At 48.3% G+C, this 10,064-nt stretch overlaps 1 pseudogene; it reads right to left on the bottom strand.

Annotated features, from left to right (window-relative positions):
• Window positions 1-1,007: 1,007 nt before the first annotated feature.
• On the bottom strand, window positions 1,008-9,506 carry LOC124990574 (probable inactive tRNA-specific adenosine deaminase-like protein 3; annotated as a pseudogene).
• Between the last annotated feature and the right edge of the window lie 558 nt (window positions 9,507-10,064).

Here is a 10,064-nt window from a genome sequence, read left to right as displayed (position 1 = left end):
CAGGCTCACGCTGGTCTTAAAGGAGCTGGATTCTGAAAATATTCACATAAAGACCAAAAGCAATTATATAAGATGGAGACTTGCTTATACGCAGATAGGTACCACCACTACATCTGCAAAAGGGAGATCTACAAGAAGGACATGCACTAAAGACTGTTGTCACTATTGTTAGAGCAACAATTTATATGTGACTATCTCCACATCATCCTTGGAACACAAAATAAGACTTGTGTCATTCTCATCCCATAATTCATTCAAAATACGCACCCAGTACTTACAGCCAGACACTGCGCTGACAGCTGGGGATAAAAAGTTAAACAAAATGCAGGCTGTGCTCTTAAGGAATACAGAAGAGACAATGAGTGCTTTCAGTGCCGCTAAATGCAAGGGGAAATCACAGGGTGTTAGGATAAGATAGAAGGATGCTGGAAAGTTCCCAAAGGAGATGAGTCTAAGCTGAGAACTGAAGAAGGGAAGCAGGAGATCCAGGGAGGAAGAGTTCTCGCCTTGAGTGCTGTGTTTAATTATTCTCTAGAGCCATGGAGAATTGGGAGAGAACTCAAAAGAAAGCAGAAGAATGAAGCCCCTTCCCCAAATAGGACCCATTTGCAAGGAGTGAAGGTAGCTGCATGGTTTCCGAAGGACCAAACAATAAAAAGGAACGAGCCACTGACACATGAAATGCCGTCAGAAGAATGGTCTGGTTTTGTCTGGGGATGGTTTATTCACACACGACAAGGCTGTTTTCTGACACAACCACGGAGGCTGCGGGGTCTGTAAAACAGCCGCTGCGGCCACGTGTGGGCCCTCCTGTGGCTGGATCCAAGCACAGAGAGCCCCTGAGGCTGCCCGGGCGGCTCTGGAGCTGGAAGGCACCGCACAGCACCGAAGACCGGCGGCGGCCTCCTCCCAACAGACAGGATGCAGCCCCTGAAGGACCAGGCCCGGGCTGAGACTGGGCAGGAGCAGAGAACCTTCCGGAAGCAGGAAGGCACCGTGCCAAGGTGTCAGGTCCAGGCAGTCACGACGGTCCTGCAGCACCCCAGGAACACCTGGAAGCTGTGGTGGAGGCCAGGCTGGGCATGGACACGGAAGCGTGGGCACCGGGCGCCGTCTGGCCGGGTGCCCCATAGCAGACCAGCTGGATGCTGGACTGCACTAGGGTCACAGTGCACATCGCCAGGCTCACAGGTGACACTGGGGCCAGTGCACATGTAGGGCAGGCGTCCCCATCCTCGCCCTCCTCCAGCCTGCGCACAGAGCCTGCTTGTGCACCCTGGGGACCGTGGCCCAGCAAATGAGCAGGCCGGATGGGGCCTGAAGTTGTAGGTGCCCCGGCCGTGGCCCTGGGCTACCAGGTCCATGCACTGCTGACGGGGTGCCTCAGGGGGCTGCCCGCGCAGCTGCAGTGGCGGCCTGAAGCCGGGTGCCCCACGACAGTCCCCGCAGTCCTCAGCTCTTGAGCTGCTGCCCGCTCCACGTGGTTCTGCATCCCTGCCTCACCTGTGCCCAGGAGAGCTGCCCGGCCAGGGCGCTGGTCACCTGCTTGTCCTCGGGGAAGGACGTGGGCCAGTGGGCCTGGCCTCCTCAACCCGCCCCTGGTCGGGGGGCCTGGCAGGCACTGGCACCAGGAAGCGCTGCCCAGGCCCTGGGGGTCCACTGCCAGCCTTGGGAAAGCATGATCTTCAAAATATTGAAATCATACGTAAGAGCTTACGTTAAAGGGTTTTTGGTTTGGGTTTTGTTTTAAGCTCGTGAATGAGGGAACCAAGGGAAGGTTGAACCGATTCAGAGGCAGACACACGAAATGGATGTACGTGTCAATAAAAGAAAAAGGTGGAAATGAAATTATTGAATTAGAACCAGAACCCAGTAATGTCTGAGTCCATTAGGGAGCAAATAGTAAACTAAATAAAGTTATATTTATTAAGAAAGTCAGATGATCCTTAGGCTCATTAAGTAAAGCCCTAGCATAACAAGAAAAATCACCACCATCTTTTTTACTTTCTCTCATATAATAGTTTCCTTAGTAACCCCCACCCCCAATTTTTTTAATTTTTTTAGTTACAGATAGACACAGTACCTTTTTTTTTTTTTTAAAGAATTTAACCTTTATTTTATTTATTTGTTTTTATGTGGTGCTAAGGATTGAACCCAGGGCCTCACACATGCTAGGCAAGTGCTCTGCCATTGAACCACAGCCACAGCCTGCCACCCCCAATTTTTAATCTCCAACATTTAGCAAACATGAAGTCTTCCCACAAGGAGAGTTGGGACCATCTTCGATCTCCATAAATAATTAGGCTAAAGATAACAGTAAAATAGATTTCTCCTCTCTGAACTTAGGGCTCAAGGATGGTGAGAACCAACTATCTTCTGAACACTGTTAAAACATTTGTTTTCTCATTTTATAACCTCACCAAATCCACATAGTAGGTTTTGCTATATTAAATTTCTAGAGCTGAGGAAATAAAGGATCACAGAAATCAAATAACTTGCCAACTATAAATTAGTAAAGCTATTTGAGAGGGAAATCTGGCAGTATTCATTTAAATTTAAAGCATACACACACTTTACCCAGTTAATTCTGCTTTAGAGTCTGCCCTAAAGAAATCTTAAAGAAATCTCTGCTGTTGGGTTTGTTTGTAGTGGGAGGAGGAAGGAAGAGGGGACAGGAGGAAGTGGGGAGAGAGGAGGCAGTGGAGGGAGGAAGCTTTGACCCATCAAAGGCTGAAAGGTTAAGTAAATTAGGACATATCCATGTCAGGAGACATTAAACAATCTTAATCTTGGGCAGTAGCACTTCCATCTAGGGACACCGTAGGAATCCCACTGAACTTTGAACCACGTCCGCTGTCAGTCATTTTGAAATCCTTGTGCCACCAGACCAGCAGACAATTAACCTTATTTATTGTCAGCAGGAAGTGGGTAAGTCTCCTGCCACACATGTATACGTGTGGCCTTCAGGTAACCCACTGGGACATCTCTTGGCACTCCCGTGCCATTTTAAAGGTAAATGGTCAGTAGAGTGGACACAGCCTGAGAAGAGCAAGGTAAGCAGAGGCTTATACCCTTCACAAATGACAGTCAGAACTATTTAACAGGATCAGCAGGAATGCTAGCCAAGGGAAGGAGAAATCGAGAACGAACCGTAGAGAAGGAGGAAGAGGAAGAAGAGTATCTGCTATCACCTTCAGATCAGCTGGGCCAGCAGGCAGTGGCTCAGCCCCCTGACTCCTCCCCTCAAGCACTCCAGGACCAACACCAACCAGATGACTACAGGAGCGGTTCCCAGGTGGGATCCCTTCCTGGGAGAAGTAAACGGAGCTGAGGCGCTCAGGGGGTGGACTGTAACGGGTACTGTGGCCCTCGCCCGCTCTCCCTCCTCAGGAAATCCAGCTGCAGATGGCTTAGCTGTGCTCCTGGGAGTCCTCCCAGTCCTACGAAACTGCCCTGCTCAGGGTTGCCCTCTCCTCCCAGGGGCAGCCCAGGCCAAAAGAGCTTACAGCATGGCCTTTGAAAAGCTAGAAACCGCCTTTGTCAGTTCTGATGAATTAAAAGAGTTCTTTTTTCAAATGTATTTCTGAGTAGACATTCTCAGGGCTTATCAAGGAAGTGGGCAAATGATGACGTGGTATTCTGGGGAAGTGACTATCTCTGTACCTAAGTTTGAATCGAAGACCACATGAGCAGATGTTCCCATTGCCTGTGCTCACTTTCTTTCTTTCTTTCTTTCTTTTTTTCTTTCTTTCTTTCTTTCTTTCTCTTTCTCTTTCTCTCTTTGGAGAGAAAAGGGGTGCTCTACTACTAATCTACATCCCCAGCCCTTTCTAGTTTTATTTTTTTTAATTTTCAAACAGGATCTCACTAAGTTGCCTAGGCTGGCCTCAAACTCGCAATCCTCCTGCCTCAGCCTCCTAAATAGCTGGGATAGCAAATAAAATGTCCCCAGATATTAAGAACCTTCGGGATCCACCTCTGCAGCTGCCCACCCTCCAGCTGGTCTGCCAGTTTTACTAATCTGGGTTCTCAAGACAGACTTCCCCTCCCCTCCTCGTACCCGAGACCTGGCTTTGAGGAGCCGCGTCCTGACTTCACCTATTTGATCTTCCTTATCTCACACGTCATCGTTTCTGTGGGTCCCAAAGTTAGAACCCCTGCTTGCTTGTGTGTCCTTCAGTGCCTGTTTTCTCAGGGGTTAAATGCTGAGTGGTTCCTTACATGGCTGGAGCTTACAGTCCGCCCTCCCTCACTGGAAGAGTTTTAGATGCCGGTGATAAGGGGCATACCGCAGCTTCCAGCTGTAGCTGGGCCTCTTTTCAAAGCACCATGTGGTCCAGTTCCCACAGGTGCATGCCGTTGGGTCTTAAAGTCACAGCACTCACACCCCGCTGTCTGATGAGAGCTGACAGTCCTAGAATCATCTCAAGGCCTTTTTCTTTTCCAGTAAATGACTCTTGAGACTCAATCTACTGGCACAGAATAGGAAACTGAAAAGTTCCGACCTCAGAGGTAATTATTTAAAAGCTTGAACTCACTCCATCTCTAGCATATATTATGATGCCCTTAAGTTCAGTAACTTAATTAATTGGAATTCAGTGAGTTTAAGTGGTATATTAGAAACAGGAAAATATCACTAATATTACTGCTTAGAGGCTGTATTGAAAACCTAACTCTCCTTCTATTGAACTATAATTAATTTGTCTTTTTGTGGAATGTGAGTACATTTTGAGTACACAATACGCTAAGAGATGGGAAGAGACACGATGTGGTTGCAGTTTTGTGTACTAGGGGGCGCTATGGCTCCAGGTTTATGTTTAAGTTTTCTGATTCTGGGTAAAATTTTAAACGGGGCTGGCCCAGAATATTTTTGTAAACATAACATATGGTATTTGAAGGATTTCATATTTTCTTTGTATGCTTGCCATTTTTTCTTCTTTTCAACGTTCTCTCCTCTGTCCCTCTCCCTTTCATCCTACACTACCTTTTTGCCTTTATTTTTTAACGTTTCCCTTCTTTCTTCAGTATTCTTCCCCTCATTAACCTTTGTCTAAATCCAGGCGAACGGTTCCTTTTTGAAATGACCTTTGCCACCGGCCTGCCAGGGACCACATCTTCTCAGTCGAACCTGGGCTGCGTGTTCTGACCCGTAGGAGGCACTTTTGAGAGCAGTAGGGTAAATGTATGGAACTGAGGCTCTTTTGCAAAATTCGGTTCAGCTGGTCCTGGAGTCTGTGAAGAGGGCCTCGAGCGCATGGAGCTTCTTCACCTCCTGGACCTGAGCTCCTGCCGTCAGCCCCTCCTCGGGTTTATACTCTCAGGTGAGTAAATCCCGCCCAAAGCCCTCCGTGAGCAGGACACTCACACCTGCGCAAGTGGGGGCCTCTTTTGGTTTCCCCGGGGCTTGATTGACATCAGCCGGTTCCCACGACTGTCTGAAAGGTGCAGTGCGCACCCCAGAACAAATACACTCTAACCGCTGGGCAGAGGGAGGGGCCCAGCTGCAGAGGACGAGGCGAGGGCAGGACGAGGTGAGGGCCAGCGGTGCGTCAGCTTGCCCCCCGGGTGAGGGACGCAGCAGAGGCTGGACACTAGCCAAGTAGCGGGAAAGAGGTGTACTTGCTTTTCTGTTTTGCCCTTCCCATCTCTACCTTAAGGTCTTCTTTTCAAATCCTCCTGTCCCTTGGCTTTCTGCCAGAATTGTGTCTTAGAAAAGGACTCACAGAGTCAGGGGCAGTGGCACAGGCCTGTAATCCCAGTGACTCAGGAGGCTGGGGCAGGAGGATATCTCATTGGAGGCCAGCTGGGCCACTTCGCAAGACTGTCTCAAAATAAAATAAAAAAGGATTGAGGGGGTGCAGTACTTTCCTAGCTTGTGCAAAGTCTTGGATTCAATCCCAGTACAGGAAAAAGAGAGAGAGAAAGAGAGAAGAAAAGAAAGTCATAGATTCACAGAACTCTGGGCTGGAAAAGGGGCTCCAGAGGCAAGTCTTCCACCCTCCTGAACGCAGGAAGTCGTGGGCCTAGAGCCCGGCTACGGAGTCACTGAGGCGCATCCTGGATGTCACCCACAGATCAAGGCCTTTTCACCAATACTAAGCTCCCTCTGGCAGGAAGCATCTTTAGGACAGTAAGAAAATGGTAATAAAACATTACAGCCTGTCAGGAAAGAGAGTGAGCGGCTTATAGAAAACAAAAAACTCTAACAGGGAGAAGAAAACAGGAGGGGAGAGAAGCAAGACGGCGGGGAGGGGAGGGGACAGAATCCTGAGCTGAGGTGATACCACCGTCTGGTGAACCTCTGGTAAACTGACCCGTCGTCTTAATGCTGTGCAGTCCACTCCTGCACATTTACCCTGAAGAAATGCCAATGGGCCCACAGAAGACCTGTAGGGTCACGTCCAGACCACCTTCATACATAGGGTTTTAAAGCTGGAAAGATACCAGGTGTCCATTAAAAGGCAGATGGATGGCAAGGGATAACGCAGCCGGCCGACGGGGTGCTGGGGGGCAAGACAGAGAACCCGTGGCTGGCTCACAGGCACGCCACTGAGCACCAGACCTAGGAGAGCGCCTACCCTGTGGTTCCCGTTACACGAACTCCTAGAACGCAGAACATGAATCTGTAGTGGAAGAAGCCAGAAGAGCGCCTGCCTGGGTATAGAGCAGGAGGGCCCGCGAGGGAGGAAGGGGTTAGCGGGGAGGAGGCACGAGGGGGACTTTCTAGTGTGATGTCGGTGCTCTATTATTGATAAGGGTTTGATTTACACACACGGGTGCGTTTGTCAGAATTCATGGGAAAGCCAGGCAAGGTGATGCACACCTCTATCCCAGTGACTCCAGAGGCTGAGGCAGGAGGATTGTGAGTTCAAAGCCAGCCTCAGCAACTTCACGAGGCCCTAATTAGAAAACAAAGAAGCAAATTAGAAAAGTCCTGCAAATAATAATAATAATTATTATTATTATAAAAATTTCATGGGAAAATATACTTAAGATCTTTAACATTTCATTTTGTCTAAGCTTTATCTCAAAAGAAAAAAAAAAGTACTGATCCCGAGAATGATACACATGCTCAAGTGGCCAGAGGCTGAAGCGGCTTACTTTGAAAAGCATCGGGAATGTAAGACGGAGAGATGGAGGACAGGGGACAGCGGACTCAACTGGCACCCACAGGCTAGGAGGCCGGGGCTCCTGCGGAATCTCGTCAGCTTTGCTGTATGTTTGAAATGTTTCATTAAAAGATGTTAAGGAAAAAAACTCACTAAGGGACATGAGGTTAAAAGGCTGGGCATAGGATGTTTTTAGCCAGAATCGTCCCTTTAAACAGGAGTGTGGCAGGACGAGGAGGAGGCGAAGGGTGGGGTCAGAAACACCCACGGCCCCGCTGCACCCTTCCCGCAGCCTGCTCTGTTTGCAGGTCCTACAGATGCACAAGCTTCAGGGGTTTGTATTTGCAGAGGAAGGGCCAGGGCATGGGGATCCAACCTTCTAATCTCCTCCTCCAGTCCTTTCTTGTATTCCTTCCTTCCTTCCTTCCTTCAGTTTCTGCCTTTTTCATCTTCTCTATGATTCATAACCCTGTCTGTGATTGGTACAGCTTGAATATGTTATCAGCTGCCACAGTCAGAGGTCACTCACTTTTTCAAGTGATCTATGGGTGACATCACCTTCTGCCCCAGTGAGATAGTGAGTTCTGAGAGCTGGTGTAAGAACAACTCAGTACACAGATCACAGTCTAAGCTGGGCAGCGTTGTGATCTCATGGGCAGAATCACCTGCACTTTGGAGCCCTGGGACATGGGGCTTTCCATGCCAACATAGTGAGTCAGAGTATTAGTCCATTTTTGTTACTATAATGAATTTCCTGAAGCAAATCACTATATAAAGAAAAATTTTTGATTTTTGGCTCATGGTTCTGGAGACCCAAGTTTGAGGGGTCACCTCTGGTGGTGCCTTCTTGCTAGAAGAGTTCTGAGGCAGCACCGAATATCACATGGTGGGAAACAGAGAGTACACATATATTTGTGTGTGTATGCATGTGTGTGTGTGTGTTCTGGTCTCTCTCTTCTTCTAGACCCACCAGGATTTGATCATGGGACACCTTCCAGATGACCGTAATCTAACCCTAATCACCTCCTAATGGTCACACGTATAGTTGGATCAGCTTCTACCCTCTTCATGCCTCATCAATTTCAACACATGAACCCCGTATCCAAATCATAACAGCCATGCTAGCATGGCCAGCGGACAGCTCATGTTCACAAGAGTTCAAGCAAAAGCATTAAATGGATTTGACATTTTCCTTACTGTTCTATTGTTTTTACTTATAAGTATCTGTCCATGTTTAAATCAAATGCTGCAGATAAAAGGCCCTGAAATACAGTCCTTCACCAAAATTTTCTGAAAATCCACTCATATTTTTGACATAATTTATGGGAGACACAGATATATAAATGAAGCAAAGACATGCAATTCATCCCAAGTCCTATGGCCCTCGCCCTAGAAGGCCCGGGCTCCCACCAGGATACCTCAGGGTACATCTAAGCCCGGCTCCCTTTGGCCTGTTACTGTCCCTCTGTGTGTCTCTGCTAAGAAAGGAAACGTTCCTCTCCTTCAATTGCTAGTTTTCTTTTTCATTGTGAACTAAGGCACTGATACAGATTTCCATAAGCCAAATATAGAATACATTGTCTTTTCTTTACAATAAAAGTCCTACAGCTAGTTTTGCTTATTATAAATATTCAATAGCCACATGGATGACAGAATTCAGTGTCAGCAGAAAATGGATCTGGCAATTAAATCCCTATTTAAAACATAACCCTACCATGTAATGAAAAGGAATCAGCAACTCCATAACATAAGGCCCTGGTCAGTGGATCATGCTGCAGTACAGGTAATGCTCATTTAAAAATATCCCAGGACGTGCAAGTGCGCTTCCCCCAGCCTGCGTGACCTGGCCAGACCCTTCCCAGTAGAAGGCCAAGGAAATGCTTAGGGAGAGGGTGTGAGGCACGGCTCCAATGGGTGTCTGCTTCTGGCCTCACGGACGACAGGTTCAGAATGGAAAGGACCCCACTGCACCTTGTCCGCAGCTCTTCGGGGGACTTTGGCTTCACGTCCTTCACACCTGGTTCACACCACGGTCTCTGTGCCTCCAGGTGTTGTGCCGTCTACCTAGAGAACCTGCCCAGCCCATCTGAGCTGTGCGTCTCTAGGCATCCTTAAAGACTTGTCCTCAATGTTCCCTCCCTGAAGACTCTTCAGCTCCTGCAGCAGAATCACACACTTCCTCTTCTGCTTCTCCACCATTCGGACCGTCCCGTTATCACGACACAGAAACGACAGTGTATCTTTCTCCACACTGAACTCGGAGTCCAAGAATGGGTGCGGCAGAGGAGAGGGTGGGCGGCCACGTGACAGGGGGTTGCATCTCTTTATGCGGCTCCTTTTTCTCCGATTCCTCAACTGTAAACCCCAGGAGTAGGGAGAGAGGTTGTCCTCGTTCATCCACCAACTCTGGAAGCAGAAGCATTGTCTTGTCCCTAGTAGACAACAATGAGGGAATGCATGAGATGTCACGGCATTAGCCATGTCTGCAGAACTGGCAAGACCTATTTTCTATTTTAATCCAGATCGTGGGGTATTTTTCGTTCTTAAAAGGATAGAATGGCAATCGTTAAAGAATTTTCCAGATTTACATAGGAGATAAAAGGACACCAAGTTACAGACAAACAAGGCTTTAAAAGGCACACGGTGCCAACAGACCAGGGGAGTCCAGATTTTCAGAGGTGCAGGAACAACGTCCCCACCAAGGTCGCTGGCAACCCGAGCCTGGTTGAAGCTGGCCCGCGTGGCCTCTGAACGCCCTGCCTTCTCTGCTTCTTTCTTTCTTTCTTTTCTCCCATCCCCCCAGTACAGAGCTGAGATCAGAAGCTGGCAGCCCAACCCACAAACCTGTTTTGCCCACACAGTGTTTCCATGTTTTTTGATTAGCTGCCAGTGTGTAAGAGACAGCTTTCCTGTGAAAACTCAGGTTGCCCTCTTCTCTTGGAAATGACACCTGGA

This window comes from Sciurus carolinensis, chromosome 8 (genome assembly GCF_902686445.1).
Source record: "Sciurus carolinensis chromosome 8, mSciCar1.2, whole genome shotgun sequence".
NCBI classification, from domain to species: Eukaryota; Metazoa; Chordata; class Mammalia; order Rodentia; family Sciuridae; genus Sciurus; species Sciurus carolinensis.
The sequence above is the reverse complement of the archived record's forward strand: the minus strand, read 5'-3'. Positions and strand labels throughout refer to the sequence as shown.